Source organism: Bombus impatiens, unplaced genomic scaffold, assembly GCF_000188095.3.
Source record: "Bombus impatiens unplaced genomic scaffold, BIMP_2.2 scf_0135, whole genome shotgun sequence".
Classification (NCBI taxonomy): Eukaryota; Metazoa; Arthropoda; class Insecta; order Hymenoptera; family Apidae; genus Bombus; species Bombus impatiens.
The window spans coordinates 521879-546228 of NT_176554.1; the positions used below are offsets into that span (position 1 = coordinate 521879).

Here is a 24350-nt window from a genome sequence, read left to right on the forward strand (position 1 = left end):
AACCAGGCCCCATTTGGATTCCTGTCGAGCATGTAGGTATTCTTATTTCTACGCTCGATTTAACGGGCTGTGATGGAAACAGCATTTCTGCTGACCTACCTAATCTTATCTATCAGTTCCCATTGTTGGTCTTGTTCATCAATCTTTATGTTCATTTGTATTGTATTGGGGCTGCATTCCCACGTTTTAGTGCTTATACGTGTGATAATTAAATCGGGAAAACGCCTGATAAGGCTGTAACAAAGATCAATGAAATTACGTCCATCGATCGTATAGTGCGATTTATGTCTGTAAAATGGGTGCATTAGGAACACACGCAATACCTTTGCATTATATTAAGAAGGAACCTAATTAGCAAAAAATATAAAGAACTTAATCAGATAAACGTCGGACTGTCGCAATTTATTACGATGAAACGGTAACTAGTGTTGGAAATAATGTTGGCGCTCGATCCAGTCAGGCAAGTGTTACTCGTAATCATTCTCACGTTCTTTCATAATAATTTAGTCAATATTACTCACAATTAGTGTTCGACTTTATTAGAAAAACTGGATTTATGGCTGTAAAACGCGTTAAACGCACAGATAGAAAGAAGATTGGGAACGCAGTTACGACGACTTCGATATACTACGCCTGTCACATTAAGAACACGTGCAAATAGAACAAAGTGCCTTTACTTTTTCCTCGAACTTTTTCATACTTCTTAAATTGTTCTCAAGTAGAACGAAAATAAAAACTGTCTTCCTAAACGAAATATCTAAACTTTTCTTGAACGTTGCAAACTATTTACTCCAGAAAACCTCGACTTTGATAATTTTGACTTTAGATACCTGTAGCGGCACACGAGCTAGAGGATAATTCGAATCGTGTTGTTGTTTTGCTTCGGAGTATCAACATCGTTAGGATATACATAATGTAATAGTAAACAAACTCCGCGCAAAACAATATCGCTGCTACGTGCAGTCGTCAATGTCGAATTTAAACTTTCCGGTACTCCCCTGATCAGTATAAATAAACGAACGCGATCGTAAGATGACCAGTTCTGTCAGTTTCAGTCTTGAACAATTTTATTAGCGATGAATACGCAGTCTTTAGCGAATCAGTTAGTATCGAGCGTTCTTATCGAACATTCTTTTAACGACCAGTCATCGACCAATCTACGGTCGACTGAATTATATTTGTAATATTTTAAAATATATTTGACGGTTTTAGAAACAAGTAATCTAGTCATTTAAACATCAACTGAACCAACCATCCTCCACATACTTATTAAAACTTTAAAAGCTGAACGTTCAAAATTTATCGAGTCCTTAAAAAATGGAAGCTTCGAATTATGTTCGAAGCGTTTCAAAGCTCGTATGAAAGCTCGTTGTCAAGCCGCATTGTTGATATAGAATTGTTTCTTCCTTTGTATTCGCACAATGCGTTTATAAAAAAATTTGATGTATCGAGCCGTGAATGAGTCTTGCATTCTGATGGTGTTTCTATAAAATACGTACGACTCCGAGCGCGCAACGTCAATAGCTGTCGACGACTAATTTACGACTTTTGGACAATATCTGTTGAACGAGATATACCTGATAACATTCTCTCAAAAGAGGAAGGTAACTGATCGAGCGAAAGAATTTTCAAGTTTAAAAGCGTGCGAGTTATGTATCGTGGGAAAGTTAGCTGGCACCTTTTGACCGAGAGGAAACGAACGAGCGCGTCTTTTTCCATTTCAAAAGCTGCTTCTCCTCGAACGATCGCGAACCATCGCTTCTGACAGACGTAATACGCGTTTGAATCGGTCTCGCATGAATATGAATGGAATTGCAAGGGCTGGAAAGGGGACTCGGGGCGAAAGAGGGTTTAACTCGATGAAATCCATGGTTCTACCTGGCAGTGCACAGTGAGCCAGCCGTCTCTCACACAGGTGCTCTATCGAGTACGTGTCCCGATAATGTGCGGCCCCGAAATATAATCCTCGTCACGGTGGCGCGCGACGAAAGCTTCGGTTTCGATGCGGCGAAAATCGCGCATAGCTTACCTAACCTGCTATTTCATGCTACAGGAACCAGCTTTGATCGCCATATAGGCAGGACATAGGCGGATCCCGGTGAATGGCTTGCCGACGCCGGCATATCGCGGATGCAACGCGTAATTACTTTATACGTTTATGGCGACGGCCCTTTCGTCGGGCCCCTTTTGTCGAGCGCACCGTGTGATTTATCGAGGTAACCCCGCTGCTACCAGCAGCCACCCTGGGAATTTCTAAAGCCCGCGCGGATCTCCACGCCAACGCTATCGTTTACCACCGACGAATTTGTAACCGATCCTTGTAATCCCACGTTTAACAGGTACAATCCTTCTTCATCGTTCATAGGGTTTGTCGATGAATAGCAAAAAAAAAAAAAAAAACAAAATTGGCTGGTTCATCTTCGAAAATTATAAATGGCATAAGTATCTTTGATGGAATAAAGTTTTCTAGAATTTTTGAACGTTTCTGTATTGGTAGGAAATAGCTTTTAGGTGTTCAGATCATATATCACAGCAATCGTGCTTCCGAGCTGTCTAACTATTAATGGATGCGTGAGGCGACTGACGAAAGGAAAAGAGAAGAGAAGAGAAGAGAAGTATTCCTGGCGGAAAGGTGTCATGTGACGTGCAGAATAATCGATAAGCATTGTCTGATCGGAAATCTGGCGTGGCTCGGCACCCAGGGACCAGAATCCATACCCGTGGTGATTCGTGCCACTACTATGGTATTAATATTTGACACACATCATTCGGTTTTACTGCCGGTATAAATGCGTCGGATAGGGTTGTGCGTGCATCGTGAATCACCGGAAATGCGATTCGCCCGGGAATCGATAGATGCTGGATACGTAAGCGGTCAAGAGTACTAGCATCGTGAATACGTATGCATCATTTTCGTCACTCGAAAACCGATTTTGAACGATCGCTGTCCGAAGCATATATACGATCATTCGTGATAGTTCACTGACACGTAATGGTTACTGCATGTAGAAGAGTCGACGCTTTGATAAATACTCTGTATTCGATCCGAAACAATTTTATTTGACAATAACCTCTTCCAGTTAGACTGCCGAGTCCCCTTTTTAGGATTACAGATTATTTTTCGCTTTTTTGTATTTCTTATGTAGTTGTTACTATATTTTCCTTTCGTTATAGTAACGATAAGAATAATTATTCGCTCTTATCTCGCATGCGCGCTAGAACATCCCGTTTAATTAAGAAGCATTTCTTTGAATACAGAATATTCTGGAAAATTAAGTAGCGGAATTTACCGCAGGCAACGGTGTTCGATTCAAGAAAATAATTAATTCTCTTTGTTACTGGCGTGTCTATCGGGAATCACCAAGCACGTGGTTATGACAGCTGGTCTTCAACGGAATTCTCCAGTTTTGTACCTCGAAAGTTCCTTTACCGATTTCATCATCGCTGCACTATAATTTTGCAATCTTTGCCTCTCTTCCACTTCTCCAACTTAGGGATATCTGAAGTAGTACTTGCAGTTAGATCGATGCTAAATTATGTCGCCAAGCCTGCTCTTCGTTCATAATTATGATAGCTCCTTTGCAAATTACTCGGCTGAATAAACGATAAAACTCTATCGTTATTAATGGGCGCCTGCGTTTTTTGTCTCTGCTTATTTTTCGATATCATCGCCGGAAAAAGAGTAGAAAACGTTCGTTCGGTAATTATACCAGATGGGGCAGCAGACACTTTTGCCAACGGTAATCGACAAAATTTCCTGCGCTTGAAACGCCCTTCTACTCCGAATAATTGCAGGCGATTCAATGGGATAATATTATTTTGTGAATTTAATTGAACGCTTCCTTCGCAGTTCTTTATTCCCGTTCAAATGGTAACGTATACTCGTGTGTGAATTAAATTTACTTTTCAAACGAACGACAAAAATGTTGATTATTACGTATTCTTCTTTTGGAGCGAAACGTTATAAGAATGAAAGGCAATGGCTTTCTTCATCGCTTTGAAGAGTAACGGAGAAAGAAAGGGTGGTACATATTTCGAGTTCTATCAACGACCGATGTCCTAGAGAAGGGAAAGAACATGATCGAAAAAGTTTAGACCGATGTCATGCGAACACGCTCTTTTCGCTGAATCTTGAATAACCTTAGGAGCAGATTACCCTATTACCAGATGGAAGTAAATTTCTAGTTTTATCTCTACCGGTATCGAGATGGTTGAACTTGCTTCAATCTTTCGACAACCAAGGGTCAGAAGCGTACCGTCGCTCTTGCCTTTGAAGTAACGATCTACTTCACGTAATAATGCTACATAATTCTCGACGATTAAAGCTTACGAGGGTAGGCTTGTTCTTAACACAACGCTTTTGTTTCACTTTGTGCGGTTCGATTTACCATGTCGGCATTGAATATCGTTACAACTGCGAGTCCTATACTCTTTTAGGTTGAGTAGTATGCGCGGAAAAATGGAATACATTATTTCGCCTATGGGAACGTTATCAAGTAAGGCATAATTGAAACACTCGCTAGAAAATAAATACTATATTCGGCGAAATAAAAAGCCTGATAAGACTATCTGCATCTGTAATTTTTTCTTCGGTGGACAACTCCTTCTAGAAGGGATGACTCGTGTTAGGTTGGGGTTAGGTTTGAGCCAGAGATGTGAAATAGGTTGCGTAGAGATGAGGTCTAGATAGAAGAGACAGCGTTTACATGCGAGAGAGAAAGAGAGAGAGAGAAAGAGGGAGAGGGTGCGAGCAGGACGTTGAAGAGGGAATTTCGGAGGACGCAAAGAGGTGGATGGGTACGGACTGGCCATGTAAAGCGGAATGAATCTCGTAGCCGCACGTGGCTTGGCCGCGATCCACGCTATCCAAACCACTCCTCGCGTTGTGCAAGCTTTTTATGTCGAGAATTTAAATTAGATACAACCACTCTCCATCCACAACCACTAAAACTCGCGCCGCGCCTACCGAATCACCTTGCAGATACTCCTTTATTTCACGGCACTTTACTCCACCCCGCTGTTTCACTAGTCTTAGCATTTAAAGATGACTGTCTGTTAGGTGTTGAAAATATCTTGCCGAATGTTTTGTAACAATTATTAATCACCATCGTGCTTATTATCACCGATTAATATTGTAACGTACTATAATGTTATTTGTTGTAAAGATTAATTACAACAACAATACGAAATACTTAACGTGTTGCGTATTTTTCGATATGTAACGTTTTAACGTTAAATGAGTCAACGATATAAGAGATATAGGAACTGGTATTCCTATTATTTATTTAGATTTATTTAGATACTTTATTTAGATCAGCCGTGAGCTTAAATGTCAATAAGTGACGCTCAGAGAAAACTAACCTGCTGTCGTTTCGATTTGATCGATACCGGTCGAACCCAATACCGGTGCAAAACATCGAAGGTGCCTACCGAGAGGTGCAGGTTGTTGGCTAGAGGCGTGTCAAAATGTGATTGCGGCAACATTGCGTCACCGCCACTGGTCCCGGGGTATCTTTGGAGGCTCGTCGTTGGAGAGGACGAAGTAGGATTCTCCTCCTTTCGAAAGCGTCGTTAGGGGCCTCTGGCACGTGGCCAATCACATCGACTAGCTACTGTGTATGTTTCATCCGGCACAGTGTCTAGCTCTCTGCTCTCTCTCTCTCTCTCTCTCTCTCTCTCTGTCGTTCGCTCTCTCGCTCTCTTACTCACTCTGCACGTGGATTTCTACTCTTGGTTCTAGGCTGCTCTGGTATAGGCTGGTCTGCTCTCCGGCACGACGTATACACGACGAGAGAGGAATCGGCTAAAGGGATTCTCGTTTCTTGTTTGCACCTATCACCCACCACCCATCTACGGAGTGTCTTCTTCCCTTACAAACATCGATATGACCAATATATCGGAATATAGCCAAGACATTGTGTGTACAGTCCGTTCGAGCATCCGTGACCGTTCCGATTTTCCACTTTCCCCACGAAGGAAATTACTTCGCGATCGAGTCTGTACTTTATCTCGGTTTTCGGACCGAACTACCGACTAAATAATAGCTTTAGCAATACCACGTTGCAGCCCATTCCGTACGCGAGATCTATTAACTCCGTACGGTGTATCGAGATCAACGTAATCGTGTTTGTAGTGAATCGATAAACATCTACTACTGAATAAATTGGACACGAGTGTATCGTTCGAGAAAACGATAAGGAATTACATAAGTGTTGTTTTTGATTATAGTAAATTTTCGGTATCTACGAGTAGTCAGTCAGTTTTTGTATCCTTCGTTTCATTGCAAATCCATCGTGTTAAAATGCTTTTTTCCTTATCATCGTTTAATACTTTTCACATATCAAAGGTTACATGGACGAGGAAGCATGGACAGGAGATTAACGTAGTACGGTTACATCGGTGAAGTAAATGCGAACATCTACTTTACATCCAGCGCGATTCAGACAGTTTACCACCTGCGATTCAGTTCGTATTCAAGGAAGAGAGAAAGAGGTAGAATGGGTGAACTCGAATTAGAAGTGGAGTTTGAGGGAATGAGCCGAGTTAGTTAGTATGCTAATCCCAAAGTGGAAACACTTAAATTCATTACACAAACTACTAATTACGTGGATAATGAGCTATCGCTAATCGCCGAAAGAATTACATTTCCCTCGCTTAAGAGGTTTCAACCTGAAATTCACGATTACAACATAATAGAAGAAATTGATGTATTCGCATCAACGAAACGAGCGTGGCGGGATCTTTTGCATTCAACCAGGAACGATCTTCAGCTCACGTTTTCGGGCCACGGCTTGGGAATTATATCAAAAAGCGATTTTGATCATTGACATTCAGCAGGCAACGGTGGTACGTGAGTTCCGGTGTAGTTGTGCAAAAGTTTAACGTATTAATTACGGAAAGTTCCACCAGCCCGGTTTCTTTTCTCAGCCGCTTCTGCTCCGGTTGCTTCTTTTTCTTCTTCGCCTCCTTCGTCTTCGTCGCCGACGGACCGTATCGCATTACTTAATGCCAGTGCCGGCACGAGCTACTAGCTTTTAACGAGGTGAAACGTTTGACGCCTCGTAAAAGGACCGGCCAAGCTAGCTTTTCTTTCAATTTCCTAAAGAAGCCCCTCGACATTTACGACACTGAATTATACCGATTGGGAGGTGATTTTAATCACCGTAAAGTTTGAACAACAGTTTCCGACATTTCTGACATTCGTAAAGCGTTCTATCGCTTACCCGCGGAAACACTCTACAGCAGCTTATGATTATTAGATCCCTGGTAATTTACATTATTTCGTACAATTATTTTCAGAGTAATAAAGATTAAAATTTCTTGGAACAATTTGAAGAAATACTTTGTATCCCGTATTGTTAAGTAATATATAAATTTTCCATTGGATCGCGAACGTTTAACACGCGTTCTCATTCCACTGCTAAGCGAGCTTCTTTGTTAATCATAGAGTTTCATAGAGTGCGTCTACGTTCGCTCGTAGGTCCTCCTAGACGCACATAGGCAAATAAATAGTAAATCGAGACTAAGAGATCCCATAGTACGTTTCTGCATCGAGTGGGATCCACGCTCGGACTGACCGCTTGGACCCGAGCATAACTTTACTATGGTCCGCAAGGGGCTACGGGGATGAGGGTGCAGGGAATAGCAGTAGCAGGGGACGTGACTGGCCTGCCAGGGGTGGCATTACGCCTAGACGAGCCCAGATCAGCGATACGGCGCCAATCCCTAACCAGTCTCGACCTCCGAAGCACGTATATCGTTACGCTCATGACGCCATGCGCCATGCAACCGAGTCTATCTTCTCCAAGCGTCTACTGCACCAACTCGTAGTATATGTATACGTAGACCGAAGCCTGTAAAATTTTCTGTCTCGTGAGAAAGGAGAATATTGTATGCCTTACGTAAGCCGGCGGAAAGAAGAATATTTCGGGACAGATGGCAGATCTTGTCAAACATCGCAAAATTCTTCGTTATTTCCACCCATTGATATTCGTATCGATACGTTTCGATAAAAGGGAGATGTGGATTTTTTAACGGAATTTTTATAAATTATTCGGTATCCTGTATTTTATATTGCGTACCATTAACCTTATTTCTATTTTTATGATTATCTCGTGACGTTTAGTTGTTATCTGGAAATATTATTTTCTCGCGCGCGCCGATATCACAGAAAAATACAATACACGAATACGCGATGTAGTTTCACACACATTTTAATAAAACACGAGTGAAATACACAAGGAGTAAGACAAAAAGAGCTAAAGAGATAGTTAAACTAATCACACGGTTTTAGATAATAAAAATTTTTCTAATGGAATTATTAAATAATACAGGTAAGCGCGACGTAAGCCGAGCTTTCTCGAATGAGACTGATCCAAAATCTCTTAATACACGTTAATTTACATACCTGCCTGAAATAAAGAATCTAGTTGTAGTTTGTCGCGAGCGAAACAGACGACACAAAGCGGCAGGCTAACCTTTGCTACGTGTAAAGACGTCGTTTACATGCAAACAACGTACACCGAGTAACTGGGCCCGTAAAGAAGCAGCGCAAGATACGCCGTCCAATGGCAATTTCGATCTCGTAGATAGGGAGTTACAGCGCGCGAGCTGTAATTACTCCCGCGCTACCCCTTATACTTCGGTATCATGTGTGCCTACATGGAAATGCTCGGGACTTGAAAGTTCACGTGATTTCGCAGATAGCATACGTGAGCCTGTTTGCTTGATTCGTACGTAGGTGGTGTCGCGGTTACCCAGCGATATATTGTTTTCACACGCCACCACCGAAGCCAACCTGGAAAACGTTCATCCACGTCGGCAATTAACCCGCGATTAGAGACTTTGCAAACCTTGATGCTAAGCTCGATTTATCCGAGGCGAGGAGAGAACGGTAATTTTCTATCGTTCGATAGCAGCCAGGGTTCGTAATATTTTTCGCTTTCCCTGCTAAACCCGCTATATTGGATTGCTATTAAAGTTTGGTTAGAAGTTGGAGAAAGAGCGCGGTAACGCCGGAGATGGTTAAAATACTCGAGGCCGTCTACACGAACGTCAGGAAAGCAGAACTTAGCCGAGTCAACGTTGGAAAGTTTAACCGAGTGCGCTGGTTCCTGGTGTTTGACGAGGCATTTCACCAAGAAAGTACATTTGCTGACTTTGTTAATAACCCGTAACTTGGTTTCCACATTGAAAATTGTGTACATTTATCGACCATGCGCCAAGTTTAACATCTAATTGATACTTTCGAGCAGTTCACTAGCCAAATTCGCCGTATCACCGAATTTCCTAATTCTGCCATTTTCTTTATCCGGGCTCGTCTTTCAACTCGAATATACATATATTTGGGCTTATAAGCAATGAATATGCAGCGGTGGCATCGAAGCGGATGCAAAGGGGGTAGCTGGGTTAACGAAACACGGTATAACGGTGTAAAACATAATTATCAACGGGAAGAGCAAGACGTACGGGACTGCATTATTCATAGCACGGTTAGTCCGCTTTTAGAATGCTACGGTGTACTCACGAAATTGCAGGCTTACGACTCCATTCTGATAAGGTGATACCAACGATGGATGTAAAGAGAAGCTTCGATCTCGTAGAACGGACAGTAAGCACGCAGTCGATGGGAAGAAATACGACTTCCCACATTCGAATGTTTTTAATTGCAGTTTTATGAGTATCGTCTGAAAACCAAGCTTAAATTTTATGTATTCTACTTTGGCAGTTAAATTAAAATCTAATTCGATGGATAGTTTTCATATATTCCAAATTAATAAAATAAATACCATGTACCTGCGTTTCGTTACATGTTTTAACTTTTAATTGCGTACATATACTTCTATTTCAACGATGTCTCAAACGTAAAAGATCGAACTTAATATTTTGCGAATCTGCCTATATATCGGATAATTGACCTGAGCGAAGGACGGAGGAAAGCAAAATTGCTTCTGTAATAAGAGTTATTTCATCCTGATAATACAACGAGCTAATCGTAAATTTATGCATCCCCTGATTTTTTATCAAAGATGCGATAACTAGAAGCACGGTGGCTAAAAGGTTTTAACGCAAAAGGAGGTCAGGGCAAAGCCCATAATGGAATAAAACGTTAACTTTTACATCGGGCCGTTGAGCAGCGTTTGCAATTAACAATTCGAGGAGTCCCGAAAAGGAAATGCATCAATCACAAGGGTTCAAGATAAATTTCAAACTGTGATCGTGAAATTGTAATTCAAGGGGTTAATTACGGTTTAACGAGTAAGGATATATTACGGAGATTGATTGCCAGAACATCATTTTGCGTGCTTGAAATCGCCAACATAAAAACGTGCCACCTTCGTAACACGATAGCGCTTGCGAGAACTGATAAAAATGTGAATTCAATGTTACGCCTAAACTATTGTTTATGTGGGATACATACGCGTAAAGAGATGCCATCGTGATTGGCAGATTCCAGAAAATGTAATTTAGAGTTTAATTACGACAAAGGAACAAAGGAGTAAGTTGCGATGGCGGGTGTATCTATAAGAGAAGGTAGAGGACTATGTCTCGCGTGTTGCGAATCACAAGTCGGATAAGCCAATAGCCCGAGAGAACATAACGTTGCGCAGCAGCCCTAGTTCGTATGTTTTAGAAGATTAGTTGCCAAAGGGAGAGGAATAAGAGGGTTCTAGTTGTTCTTACTGCGAGAGGTAATGGGCCGATGCTGTCAGTCTGCTGAATAACACGATACTTTGACTTGTTTATATTATCCTATCCGAATGAAATGCTTAACCTGTGTTTCGTCTTCCGTTAATTAATACGACAAACGTAAGAGAAAGAGATCCTAGGGTAACGGAGAGGAAAGGCAAAGGAGGAAGGGGTTAAAATAGCAGGCCACGAGAGGGAGAGAGAGAGAGAGAGAGAGAGAGAGAGAGAGAGAAAGTGCCGAATGTACAAAATTGATATTGAACGTTTAAACAAGCTAATGGAGCTTTCACGATCAAGCTCGAACTATTGGCGCCATAATGTAAACTTCCGAATGCCCGGAATTTGGTCTTGAAATTAGTTCGTTATTCAATTAGAGAATTACGAGTTAATCCTTTCTTTGAACGAACCCACGATAAAAAGCTATCTTTTACACCTTCCAGTGCAACTGAGATTTCCTGGTAATTACATTAGCGCAAAGAACGGCAAAGGAGCAGGAGGTTTCCTTTTATTTTAAGATCCTCGGCGATTTACGGTCCCAGGGTGGAAGATGACGCAGCGTTATCATTCACCTCCCCGTTCGTCTGAATCACTGATGCGTTCGCCACCTCTTCAGCTATTATCCGATATCACCTAATCGTCTATTTCCATTGTTCCCTTAACCGCGGACGAGTTCCGTTTCAAGAGACACATCATACTTGCTAGTGAGCTGCGTTGTTCCCTGCACGGATAAGCTGTTAACCGCAGAACCAGGCCATTGTTCGGTAATGAAGACTGATGACAGGATGTTAGCGTTGAGCCGAATGAGCCCTGCCCTGCGACAAGAAACCGCCGCTGGTTTATTAGACGTCGTTCTCGATAAACCCCTACTCTTTGTTTCAATGTCGTGACGAACGATCCGCGACGCAACGGATTAATGAACCTCTGTCGTCTTTACGCTCGTTGGCGAACCGTTGCTGATGACGCACAATGCTGTGCAAATCATACTACCGTTCTTTCTAACGCTGCACACATCCTAACCAAGGCCTAGTCGATCAAGTTTCGAAGATGACAGTGTCGTATATAATCATCCAAACGTAAAATATACGTATTTATCTCTACTTCTGGCAACGTACATATATACGTATATTTGTAACATTCTAATCTTCATTGAACAGATTTTGAAATAAGTTACCGATTGGGGTTGAAATCGGGCCACCTTCGTCGATTCCTTTTCTGTAGGGCATGTAAGTTAAATGATTCTTTGAATCACGGAACATTTATTGCCTCTATGGAGAAATTCATTATCATCTTTGACGTTGAACGTATTTCACGAACAATAAATCCCTATTACAAGTTCGACCTTCCTCAATCTCTTCTCAAGCTATAGCCATTGGTCGGGAGTTCGTATTTCCGAAAGTTACGCCAACACGGAGAGTCCTACGTTCATCGTCGACGAAAACCTCTCTTGAACGACGAACGCTATGATTTAACCAGAAAATTAATTTTGCTTCATCTAAAATCAAATATTGATATTTCATTTACTATCAGCTGATATAGGCAAATAACAAACCCTTTACTTACATCCTTACCAGTCTTAAGAAAAAGTTTAGAAAATACTTAGAACGAAGCATATTTTACAGAAAATGAGAGAAAGAGAGAATCACAGTAGCCACTTGGAAAGAAATAGTTGGTCATACATGGAGAAAGGTAATCTTCGTTCGAGTTAGTACCGAGGAGAAATTTTTCCTCTATATAGATTTTTGAAATTTCAATCTGAACACTATTTTTGTTACTATATATTTTACCTTTTTTATGATATATTTTATTTTATTATTATTGTTTACAATACTTTACATTATAATATACAATAGTTTACAATAATTTACATTACTTTTAAATGTATAATTTGCTTCTGACAAAGGAGACGAAGCAAAGCGAAGGAAAAGAATGATGCAAAGAAAGAAAAATTGAAACGCAAGATAAAAGTGAGACGCATCTAGAAAGGATCGGAGATAGTAGGGCGAAGTCGAAAATCAGAAAGGGCGACGGTATAATCTGTCGCGACTGAAGTAAAAAGGAAATTTCCAAGGGGATGTATGTATCTACCTGCTTACCTGAAAAGGGTACTATTCGCCTCGCGGTAATGGTCCCGGGATTTTGAATGTCGCCGGTACGATAAGGGACGGAAAGGAAGCCATTATCGTGCTACGTGATCTTCAGCGTACGAACGAAGCGTGCTTCTTAACCGTCACATACCGAGGTTTTTATATTTTCGAAATATGTCGCAAACGTGTCTTGATATTTTGCCCGTAATATAATATGATATAATATGAGAAATTGGTTTTGAACCTTTATCATCGGCTTCGCTCGATTCTGTATATTGGATGGACAACGATTTCCGTTTGAAAATTAATTCCACGAAGCATCGGAAGTTTTACTATTAATCTTTAGCGATATTTATATTATATAAAATTCAGCGACATCACAACTAATTGACAGCAACGAAGTGATATTTTACTTCGAAGAACTTGATTGAATGTTCGCTATTGAAAAAATATTCTTTCGCTCCAGCGAGTACCGCGAGTTTTCAGAATCTTGTGCTCTTATCCATTGACAGGCCATATGCGTCCATACGAAATCTCTTCAGACAGGAGAAATTGTTGGAAATTCGCCCTCCGATCAAGATCCGTCAGCGGTATTAACGAAATTATTCGGTAACGACAATTCGTCAAGGGACATAATGAAAAAGAGAAACTTCATATCGCGACTATTCGGGCGGAATCGACGTTTGAAAACTTGGCTGGCGTGCTTAGCACTTTATTTCGAGTTGGCGAGACCCCGCGATAAACTTTCCATTTCCACGCGCTGAGTTCGTGTTGCACACAAAGAAAAAGCTCCGTGATAAAGCTATCCTCCCCGTATTCGAGTCGTCTATTATCGGGCCGGCACGTTATCGTGCCTTATATTTTCGAGATACACAGAGCAAACGGGCGTGCAACAGTATAGCCGTGTGCCGACCGCGCGAGAGCCCAGAGGAATTATTGGTCTACGGCCGGCGTTATCGCAGTTATCGCACCGCCGGAAACGGACCGCTCGTCTAATTATTCCAAAGCCTTTTCTATACTAGTCTCTCTCCGCGCGTACGACGACAACGCAGCGTGGTGGCTTGGAAGGAAACGACGACGTTCGAGGTTCCATGAGAGTACTGGAGAAGGAACACAAAACGAAGAGGAAAGGAGGAGCCTTCCTTTCATACCGAAACGGAGTTGCCCGTTCGCAGCCATTCAACGAACTTGGGCAGTTGACTCTTTATGCGCAAAGTTTCCCGGCATTTCGATTTTATGTTAATTTCAATTCACTACGTCGAACCGTAGCTGAGCCACGAAAGAGTATGCTCAACGAATCGGTGAGTCCACGCACACATTCGGAAGATCGGCCAAGTTTATCTACGACCACCGAATAGGAATCGACGAAATATCGCTTTCTCACCCTACCGTTTTCATTCGCCACCATCTTCTATCCCGTGCTCTCCCCCGATTGTAATTCCTTTTAAACGATCTTCCGTGAGCGTGACGCTCGATTCAATTCTATTTCACAGGTAAGAGAACGAGGATATCCTTTAACCCATATATGCCCAACTTTCTCAACTTTTATCAACGGTTATCGCAACCCTTACATTTCTTCTTTTCGTTTGTGTTGGAATTTTATTTGCGATTTTCTTCTCTTAACATTTAAATTTGGTCGAATAACGATTAAAAAAAAAATTGTTTGCAATTTTCGAACGCGATGTGCGATTCATCTGCGAGTACGTATTCCTCTTCTCCTGATTGATCGTGATTCACTCGGCGAGGTTTGATTGGTCGGATCATTAATGAATTTGTATGTCACATGCCATGCATATATACGCAACCATTAATACCGTATGATCCGTATGCTCCTATAAATCGTGACTTCTCCATACCTAACATGATTACCAGATTAATGTTAGATCATTCTTGTAATTCATATTATTAAAGTTGTTCCAGAAACGATTTCGACTTTTTCTTCTGCTTTTAAATCGACATTAAGTAACACAACTAATAACAATTACGATCATAACTCGAATATTAAAAGTTTTATAAAATCTATATGCAGTATATCATGAATAATTTCCAGTTTCCAAATACAATTTGCTCCGTTTATCTCTCGATAATAATGTGACTTGAATCGAATTTTTTTTAATTAAACGGTGTCGTACAAATTGTGTCGCATGCTGTCCTTGCGAACGCGTAAGAAACATCAACTCAAGTATTATTATAATTACGTTATATTTTATATAATATTATTATAATTAAATTATTACTATATGTATTAGTACTTACATTAGGCGATATAGTAACTGGCATGGTAGTGGAATGCCGGTGAAGTCGGGGATGTATGCAAACAGTTGTGCGTTGCAGGTTCCTCGCACCATCTATCCATCGCCTGTAAAATCGCGCAATTATTAGAGGTGGATGGCCGGTTCCGCGAGTCGAACGGTGGTCCGAAGCAAAGAGGATGGGGTTCGTCGGGAATGTGACGGCAGGCCAGAGAGAGAAGATAGTCGTTGCGACAGTGCGACCCTGAACTTGCCGCGAGCCGATCGATACCAGGTTCACTGTCCTACCCTCCAACGTTAACCACCCCCATCTCGGGCACCTCCTTCTTCCTTTGCTGCTCCTCTCTGGCCTCTTCTGATCCCAGCTGAAGGGGTACCATAAAACCCCAAGGCGCTTTCCGCGAGGATCCCGTTACACGAGCCCCGGCTCTTAGCTCGGCGTTAACGAAAAGCGCGACCGAGCGTGAAGAGACACGAGCGCTTCGAGAGACGCTCGTCGTCGTGCACAGCGTTTCTACCCTCCGGATCGATACCTTGATATCCTGCCACCCTGTCTCTCTACTTGTCCTGCTAGTTCCCCGAATATTTTTCTTTCGCTTTCGCGCGCGCATCTCCGCCGCTTTTCACCCCAATTTCACCGAAACGATATCTACGTCGTCCCATCGCAGTGCACCGCTCCGCGCCACGCCACGTTCTCTTCTCCTACCTTCTCTCTCCCTCTCTCTCTCTCTCTTTCTCTTTCTCTTTCTCTTTCTCTCTCTCTTTCTCTCTCTCTCTCTCTGTCTTTCGCCACTCTGCTTAGATTTCCATCGCTGGTTGTCTGCAGCTTCCCGGTTGTTTGGAGAGGACTACAGAAGTACTGGTTCTCGTTTTGCTGGATCTGTTCGAATGTCAGGACGGCTTTGTTTTTTCAATTTTAGCGGTTATACGATTCGGAAATGTAACGTATGTACACGTTGTTTGCAACGATAACAAACCCTGAAGCGTCAAAGATGATACGAAGTTGAGTGGTTTAGAAAGGTCGGACTGCGAAAATAATAATTATATAATCTATATTGGGCCACGGAAATCGTTCGATGAAAATACTCTTCAATTAACTTTTCTACTATTTATCTCGGTTATATAGCTGTTGGTAGATGTTAAAAAACTTGCAAAGGTTGCATTGCTTTGAACGTTTCTTTCTAGATTATACCAAGCTGAATCCAACGGTTCTTTGAACATTTAAAAGGTTCCACGAATACAAGCTTAAACCGATGGTGTGAAAACCGTTGAAAGAACGTAGACTCTCTTTTCCTCCCGTGACTGCCGAAGTCACGTTGCTGTCGTTACCGTCGTCAACGAGATCCGGCTGATGTCGTCGTACTCGTCGTCCCTTCAAATGTGAAAAGACGAAGGTTGGGATGGTGAATAGTTACGCCATGTGCTACATCGAAAGCCCGTCGAGTCGCCTAATGCTCTCTATCCTTTGCTTTCTCTAATAGCACCTTGAGGAATTAACGATAACTACGATCACGTGTCGCTAAAATCTCCTCGCCAGTCGCAGTACGTGTTGGATGACTTAGACCTGAAAAGTTCTCCCATGCATTTTCTTTGATCTTTCGCCGATCTTCTTCTCGAGATCGATGTCGAATTGATCCTGAAACATCGCCTAACGACGCGACATCGAACGGTAAACTTTCTGAATGAAACTTATCTTTTTGTTAAATATATTCGATGAAGAATGCTCGCGAACTATTTTAAAAAGTTCTATTCGCAAAGTTTTCCGAGGAAGCGTACTCTTCCTGGCTGAAAGTTGTTTAAACAGCTTTTTGCACCTAACGTTTTCGCAATTCCGTTTCCACTTATCTCTTAAATATTATGCAAACCTCGACTATAAAAATTTCGTATCTGTGTACAATACGAATAATTTGATATCGTTGCATTGTTGACGTAACTAACAGAATTCAGTTGGCATATAACTAGGTCAAGTGTCAAAACTTGTAATGCTAGATCGCTTAGGAATGGTCGATTAAAGACTGCTCGCATTTAATTAAAGGATTTTAGCGAGGTCTGTGGTACCTCTTGCCATGTTACGAACTCTATGCTAAGGGATCGATACTGTATACACATAGTATATATATAACTGTACAAATAAGAGACGACTTGAATATGTTTATCTTTAACCAAACATAGTTAGTTAACCTAGGTCTTCGTCGTATTGATTCGTATAATAAACTGATATTATTACCTTCGGCTGTTGGCGAACGATACGAATATAATTAAAGGAAAGTACGAAACCTTTTATTATCATTGCAGTTGTATAATTAATTGATTTTATTTCTTTTTCGTAACTTTTTGTACATGTATGAATTGTATAGTTTGCGACGAAGAATACAATACCAACGATAGAAAACAATTTTAAACAAAAAATAAAAGTTTGGTAGTAGGTATAACTCGAAGCCGAACAATTCTTCGTAACAAATGCAATAGACAGGCAACAACAGCGATATAATGTTGGGAAAAATTTGCTTACACAGGTTTACCGTACCGAAATAGTCAATGCACAATGTATGGAAAAAAACAAAAGTGCATTAAAGGCAAGTGCGCGCTATTCAACAAGTTAACGAACAAACAAGAATATGGAATGTAAAATTTGCGTAAAAAAAAGTTTGATTACCTTGAATTCCTTGCCGTTCTTCGTCAGAACGGCAATAAATCTAGCACGAGAGTAACGCGAAACCTGCGCTACGCTTGCCGATATATCGCTAGTACGAATTCAAACGTGTTGCTTTTACGGAGTTTGTAAACTGGTAATAGCCCCGTCTGTCGAGTATGTGTATCTATGTTTTCAGTTTGCAGAGAACCACAGTCTCGCGAGCTCGTACTTCGTTGTTGATCATTGAGATCCGCGCGAGAATCCAACTCGTACTCGGGGGCTAATCCTTTCTTTCGACGTAGATTCAAGGGGAAAAATGTCGTCAGTTATTCATAAGCGCGAAGCACGTCTTTGTACAAGGTGTTGACCGAAACGAGCTCAGCCAAGAGCATCCTCGACGTACTTCCAGATATGTGCGGCGAAGCAAGATGACATATAACGATGACTAATGACCGTTTCCCTTCATCACTGAAGGCTCATCAACCATGACTGGTGCCAAGTACCAACCGTATAAATGGATGTGCACACCATGTACCATCGTCTGGGGAAACAAGATTGCATCGGTCACCCAACGCCGGGGGATGACTTACGATGACAAGCTGCGAATAGGAAGATGTTCCACCGAATTACAACTGAATTAAAGAAGAACATCTATAATTTCATTACTCGCGTGAACGGTTGCCTTTCGTTGAAACCTGTTTTCGCATTTCATTAGATATATTCGCCAGTATTTTCGATAATACGAGAAATGAAAGCTTCGTTACGACCAAATCGATCATACTGTGAAATTCCGCTACTCCGACGCTCGCAAAGCAAATAATGGTAAAAGCAACTTTAAATAAAAGTTTAATATAAGATTTGATAGAAAGCACGAAACGCGAAGCCACATTGGCAGTCGTCGAATTATCAGAATTACAAGAGCCGGAGAGATATAAAATCCAGCAGCAGGAAAATCCGAGGGATTAAGTGTATCTATATCTAAAGAAACGCTCCAAGTTAAACGAATTCAACGGAGACCGGCTTTAATGAAAAATGTCCTGAGCGCGCAGAACGTTCCTCACCCTGCTGGATATTAATCGCGAGACGGTGGTTCCAAATTATACTTCCAATCGTCCCTTTCCCGCGAACTACGATTTTGTGACGATCAATTCGTGAAATTATTGCGTTCCCCTTTTCGACGTTATATAGTTATAGGGGATTCTCTTTCGCTTTCATTTTTCCTTCTGCATTTTCCAGAACGCTCTGCACTCACACACATACACACACACGCGCGCGCACGCGAGCAGAGCAGAGAGAAGGCAGAAGGTTGAGGAAGAAAAAAGGATGAAGGAGAGGGAAAAGCTGGCGGAGCACCGGATAGAATATCGTCACTCGTTAAATTACTTTCTCGTAGTGTGCTGGTGGAGCATGATGAAAATTAACCTGGACCCTCGGTGGGCTGTGGTCCGACTTACTTTATTACGCAGATGCGCGCAATGATATCGCATTTATTATACCATCGTGTCATGGATCGTTTTCGCTGTTCGGCCGCGGCGCCGTGCCAGTCGACTTTTATTCCAAAAGTATGAACACGTGTTTTATTCCTGCATTCGCCGTGGTTTCGCGTCTATTATTTCAACGCTTTATTCGTTGGTTTTAACGGATGAACCATAAAGCAATTTGAGATACACCGCATGGGCACTTAACGCACCGTGAACCGCATAATAGAATCGGCGCATGGAAAGCACTTTTGTTTTCTGTTATATGTTTCCCAGCGTTTACAAACTTTTTCCATCGATGCGGAATGTCGTGCTCCACCGACGAAACTCTCCTCAACCACAATTTGCCATCGTAACGAGCAAAAACGCTCGATCAAAAGCTATTTTTTTAAACAATTAGACGAGTAATAATCTCATCGCAAATATATATATATATATGTGTGTGTGTGTGTGTGTGTATGTGTGTATACTTACCTCTTGAAAGGAATTCACTGACATTTATTTGCACTTTGATTGCGCCTCGGATCAAGCGAGCAACGCGCAACATACATATATCGTTCATGAATAATTACATGCAAATTATATGAATAAATATCGAGAATTTTCAACGAATTTTCTGTAGCCTCCGGCGCCTCGCTCGCTGCTATCGTACCGAGCACTAGGCGCACATCACCGAGCAACGATCCGATCGAGAGTAGACATCGCAGGGAAACGAGAACGATCCACGGACAACCAGGCACAAAGTGAACAGAGAGCCGTGTATGCGTTGCAACGTGTGCATCATCGCGCATGCATCGAGCATACACGCGTATACCCTCTCGCTTTTGATATAATATCGCAAACTGGGTGCAACGTAAACAATTTATACTGGCGAACGGAACAGAGCCACCGAACCCGTATACGCGTATATATTTCAGTGTCATTTTAATTTGCGCACTCGGAATATTTTACCATCGCATTTGCATCCGCATTACAGCCGGCGCAATGTAATCTCGTCGATATTTTGCGCTACGTCGCGGAAACGCTCAACCTACCTTCCATTTTAATTATTTTCGCCCCGAAAGTAGATACCGCTCTCGGACGGGGGTGCGGAAAATACCGATGCCCCGGTGTCGGAACCCAGGGCGGGAGTAGCTGTGAAGGGCGGCAGGGTGCACGAGTGGGAGAGAACAAGGGTTTGCGATAGTGGTAGTAGTGGCAGAGACCGGAGATAGAAGAACGCGGTGCCGGCTCGAGCTCTATCTCGGTGGGGAAAGATGTGCATTTTCCACGAATATTTGTGTTCTTTATTCGTCTTGCTGCTTACCAGGAGACGCCAGTGCATAATGGGGAGGCGCCGCATACTTGGTGCTCGGGAAGTACACAGACGTGCGCGACGCGACGTCTCGAACAATAGGAAGGACTACTATGTACGGATAGTATACGGCTTACGTAACGGATATTTACGTGCTTTATATCAGTTTTGCAACGAGGAATCCAGGATAAATACCAAGTGCACACAGACTGTTTGAGGAAGCCTTACAATTACAAATATGGTATACTAGCGTTCAGAAAAATACCGGAAACTGCGTTCTTCGAGTTTCAAACAATTTCTCCTTGATACATCGCGCGTTCCGTGGAAATATCTGATGGACTCGAGAATTTTTGTGTAATAATTATACACTCGAATTTAATACCTTACAAGTGAAACGGCTGTGCAAGATAACCACGAGAAAAACGGGCGCTCTCAAGAGATTTGTTTAACTGGAAGTTAACAATTGATAATTAACAGTAATTTGCGAGTGATATTTCACGCGGAATTGCCGTAAAACAAATGCGCTTCCTTTCCTGTTTAATTGATCCGAAAATATTGAATATCGCGTTTGTTGGAATATCGTTGCTTGTTACAAAATTAAATTTAATCTTAGTATTTATTTTCCTTGTCGAGCAACGCCGTAAACGTTAGGATCGTTAATTGGTTAAAAAATCGTGGAAATGAATTTTAGTGACCGAGCAGAAATACGAGATAAATTTTATGAAAACGCTGTTCACGCGATTCGCGTTTAGAGTTGAATATAATGGGATAATTCCAGTGGCGTATGAAGCCACAATCTAAACTTGCTCTCAGTTATAATCCGGCGTAAACAGAGATTCACTGAAACCTCGTAACAAGTTTTAAATATTATGGAAGGGATTACGTGCAACGCGCCAACAGTTTGATGGGTACACTGTTTCAAATTCTATTCGTTACCCTATGTGTTTGGTAGTTGTACAGCAACGTACCATAAACGAGATGTTATTGCAACTTCCTCTTGTTCGCCAATGCCGTAATAACGAATCGATTTATTTGTATGTTGTTTCTATAAAGTATTTCTTGACGTTTTCTATATCTTAACTAAGAATTACGCGGGCATTGTTTTCTCAATTTCGCAAAAAGGCGGACACGCGTGCTTCTGTGTGTATATTAATTACATATATAAGGATCGGCGATAGCGAGGTGAATTAAGCTCGTCGAATAACAGAATTCGTTAATGCCTCTCGCGTGAGGAAGATCGATTGGATTTACCTTGGTGTGCTGCACTAACGCAATTCAGCCTAGTCCCTCCCCTGGCGGCGTTTTGGCCCCGTATACAGCTCGCCCTCGAAACTTGCTCGCACGAATTAACCCGCAGACCGTGTGCACGCGTGCAGCGAAAACCAGAAGCACATCTTGTCGTAACGAGACGGAGCGGTTAGGTATAATGCTTGTAACGAGGCTCGCACCCTCTGGCGTGTTTGTGGTGTAACGTCACAAAGTTACATTCTACGTGAGCCCGAGCTTACCACTGCGTGTGTGCACGGAACTGAGGGTTGCAACTGCCGACTCTCATCAGGTGGGCGGTAATAAGTTCGTACAAGTTGCCACCAGGTCTGCACCTGCATCGTGCGACAATCTTCCACGCTTCTCATCGTGTCCTCCTGTTCTCCTTCGTTGTATCGACGCGTTCCTTCCACGATATTTTCACTCCACTTACTCTCGACCTTGCTCGATGATATCGCAGTTTATACATATGATCGCATGTGTATGGCGTTAAGGGCATTTGGTACCAGATGGGCTGTATACTCCGCCTCAAAGTTCGGATAGTAACACTATCGAACATTTGTGGGCGGAAGTAGAACGAGAGTTGAAAAAAAGAAAAAGATTTCATTTGTACTTTGTCTCGGAAGGAACTTCAAGTATTATTTCCGACAGACGTACATACGTGTATGAGACATTGCGTCGTGAAACTCGGTTGAAAGTACATAACTTGGCCGTATTATCGAACTATATAATGCGCAATATTCTTCGCGAAGTAACACGACCTTCTATTTCTAAGCTGTATCATGGATGGTTTACTAGGTTGTCAGGAAAATTCGATATATCACACGCGCTGGGGCTATCTTCGACATAAATTCTGGTCGCGCCTCTGGTCGCGATGCAATATTAAGAAAATTCAATTTCCTTGCCGTGGGACCGTCGCGATGCGAAAGGTATATAGGAGGAAGGGGAATGGGAACAGGAACGGATTTGGGTTCGTAGATCGACGAGGCAAATCTTAGAGAGAGTTAAGTTTGCTCTCAGTTTACACGGCAGTCTAGGCGACCTGGCGCAGGACAGCCCGGCGACTTCTGATTTGTTGCGCAAACATTTCAGGCTCATACTCGACGAAGCTATTCCTATCCTTACGAAACTTCATAGAGGAAATTGCTGTAAACCGGATGGCGTGCCATGGGCTAAGACGTTTGTATGCGTGAGTACGATGAGTACACGGTATGTCGAGGGGACTCTTAGCAGGCTGCCGGGCTCGGAGTTACCAAGAGAGGGGTGTATTCGCTTCAAAGGGATTTAACGTCTTTATGTACGCGCGTCTATTAAGGCTTGCGTGCGTGCGTATATATGTTTGCATGTGGAAAGAAACGGACGATAAACTGTTACGGAATGTCTTCTACTGGTTATTCAAATGTTTTCTTTTCGCCGCTTCCTACATTTCGCTTAGTCGTCATTCTTTCAGTACGAGTATGACAGTCGCGAAGCTTTTAACAAACTCGAGAATCTTATTTACGTCGTCGTCGATACGACCTAAGAAATGCATATGCATTAACTCGAATGTATCGTCTTATAGCATTATATGTGATAAGATTCGATGAAATTTTAACCAGACCGAATGTGTTATACCGAACGCATTTATACATTGTCATATTGTCAGATATCATCGAGAAACTTATTTGAAATACAAAATATTATATTATATATATTAGGGGTATATTCAATTAACATCGACTTTGTTATTATAGGTCTCCTTTTTTGTTTCGTTTTTAGTAATTAATCGTGAAAAAACTGACCTATTTCTGCTGTAAATTTCTGCTAACTTGAGAAGACCGATTACGTAGTAGATACTATTTATGAAACAAAGGGAGAAGCGTAAAAGGTTTGGATATCTTTTGTAAAATATTATTTTATGTATGCAATCTTTTTAAAAATCACTTTTATAAATGTTTTTTATACCAATTTTTATACCAAGGATAGAGACAACATTCGAGTAACTTGTTGGGCGTATAACAGCATAGTGAAAAATCTTTCGGACTATGACTGATATCAGTTTATTAATCTCCGTCCCATTATTATTACCGAAATCTTAACTGATTTTCTTCGTGCGAAACTCAAAGTACGTAAGTCTCAGTTCGTTTAACGACCGATAAAGGTATACTTATATCGGCGTCGAGTGCCAGCAAACTTTGCCAGAACGAGACATCTGCTTTTCGGTTGTAAACAAGCGTGAACGTCTTGACAAGCGTAATGTGGCTTTAATCGCGATACAGAGCTGTACAGACTTATTTATTGTTTATCGCTTGCCAACAGTTTCGCGCCTTCCCCATAATGTCTACACGACTGCCATGTGTAATTTTTGTCACAAGATCGCTTTACTTTTAAGCGCAATTCATTTTCTATAGTTCCGTATTCGATACTTTCAAAAACGATATTTCATTTTGATTAATTTTTTAAATATATTTTAACTTTACAGTATTCATTAACTTTTATAATGCCTTTCTACAATTTTGCTTTCATGATTAAATAAATTAATCATTAAATTAAATATTAGAACTTAATTGAACCTGATAAATCTTAAAAATATAAATTTTTATATTTAACAACAACAACAACAACAACAACAACAACAACAACAACAACAACAACAACAACAACAACAACAAC

General features: G+C 41.6%; 1 protein-coding gene and 1 long non-coding RNA gene across 7 annotated transcripts in view; both read left to right on the forward strand.

The window, feature by feature from the left end:
- The window catches only part of LOC100747554 (CUGBP Elav-like family member 4), a 548998-nt gene that overhangs the window by 168309 nt on the left and 356339 nt on the right, over nucleotides 1-24350 (forward strand). The gene's annotated exons all lie outside the window — the stretch shown is intronic.
- Nucleotides 835-24350, forward strand: part of LOC105680330 — a 26542-nt gene continuing 3026 nt past the window's right edge. The window contains exons 1-4 of the long non-coding RNA XR_001102035.2: nucleotides 835-1115; nucleotides 1650-1653; nucleotides 7831-7841; nucleotides 10915-10923. This is a non-coding gene — a long non-coding RNA (uncharacterized LOC105680330). The remainder of the gene's footprint in view (nucleotides 1116-1649; nucleotides 1654-7830; nucleotides 7842-10914; nucleotides 10924-24350) is intronic.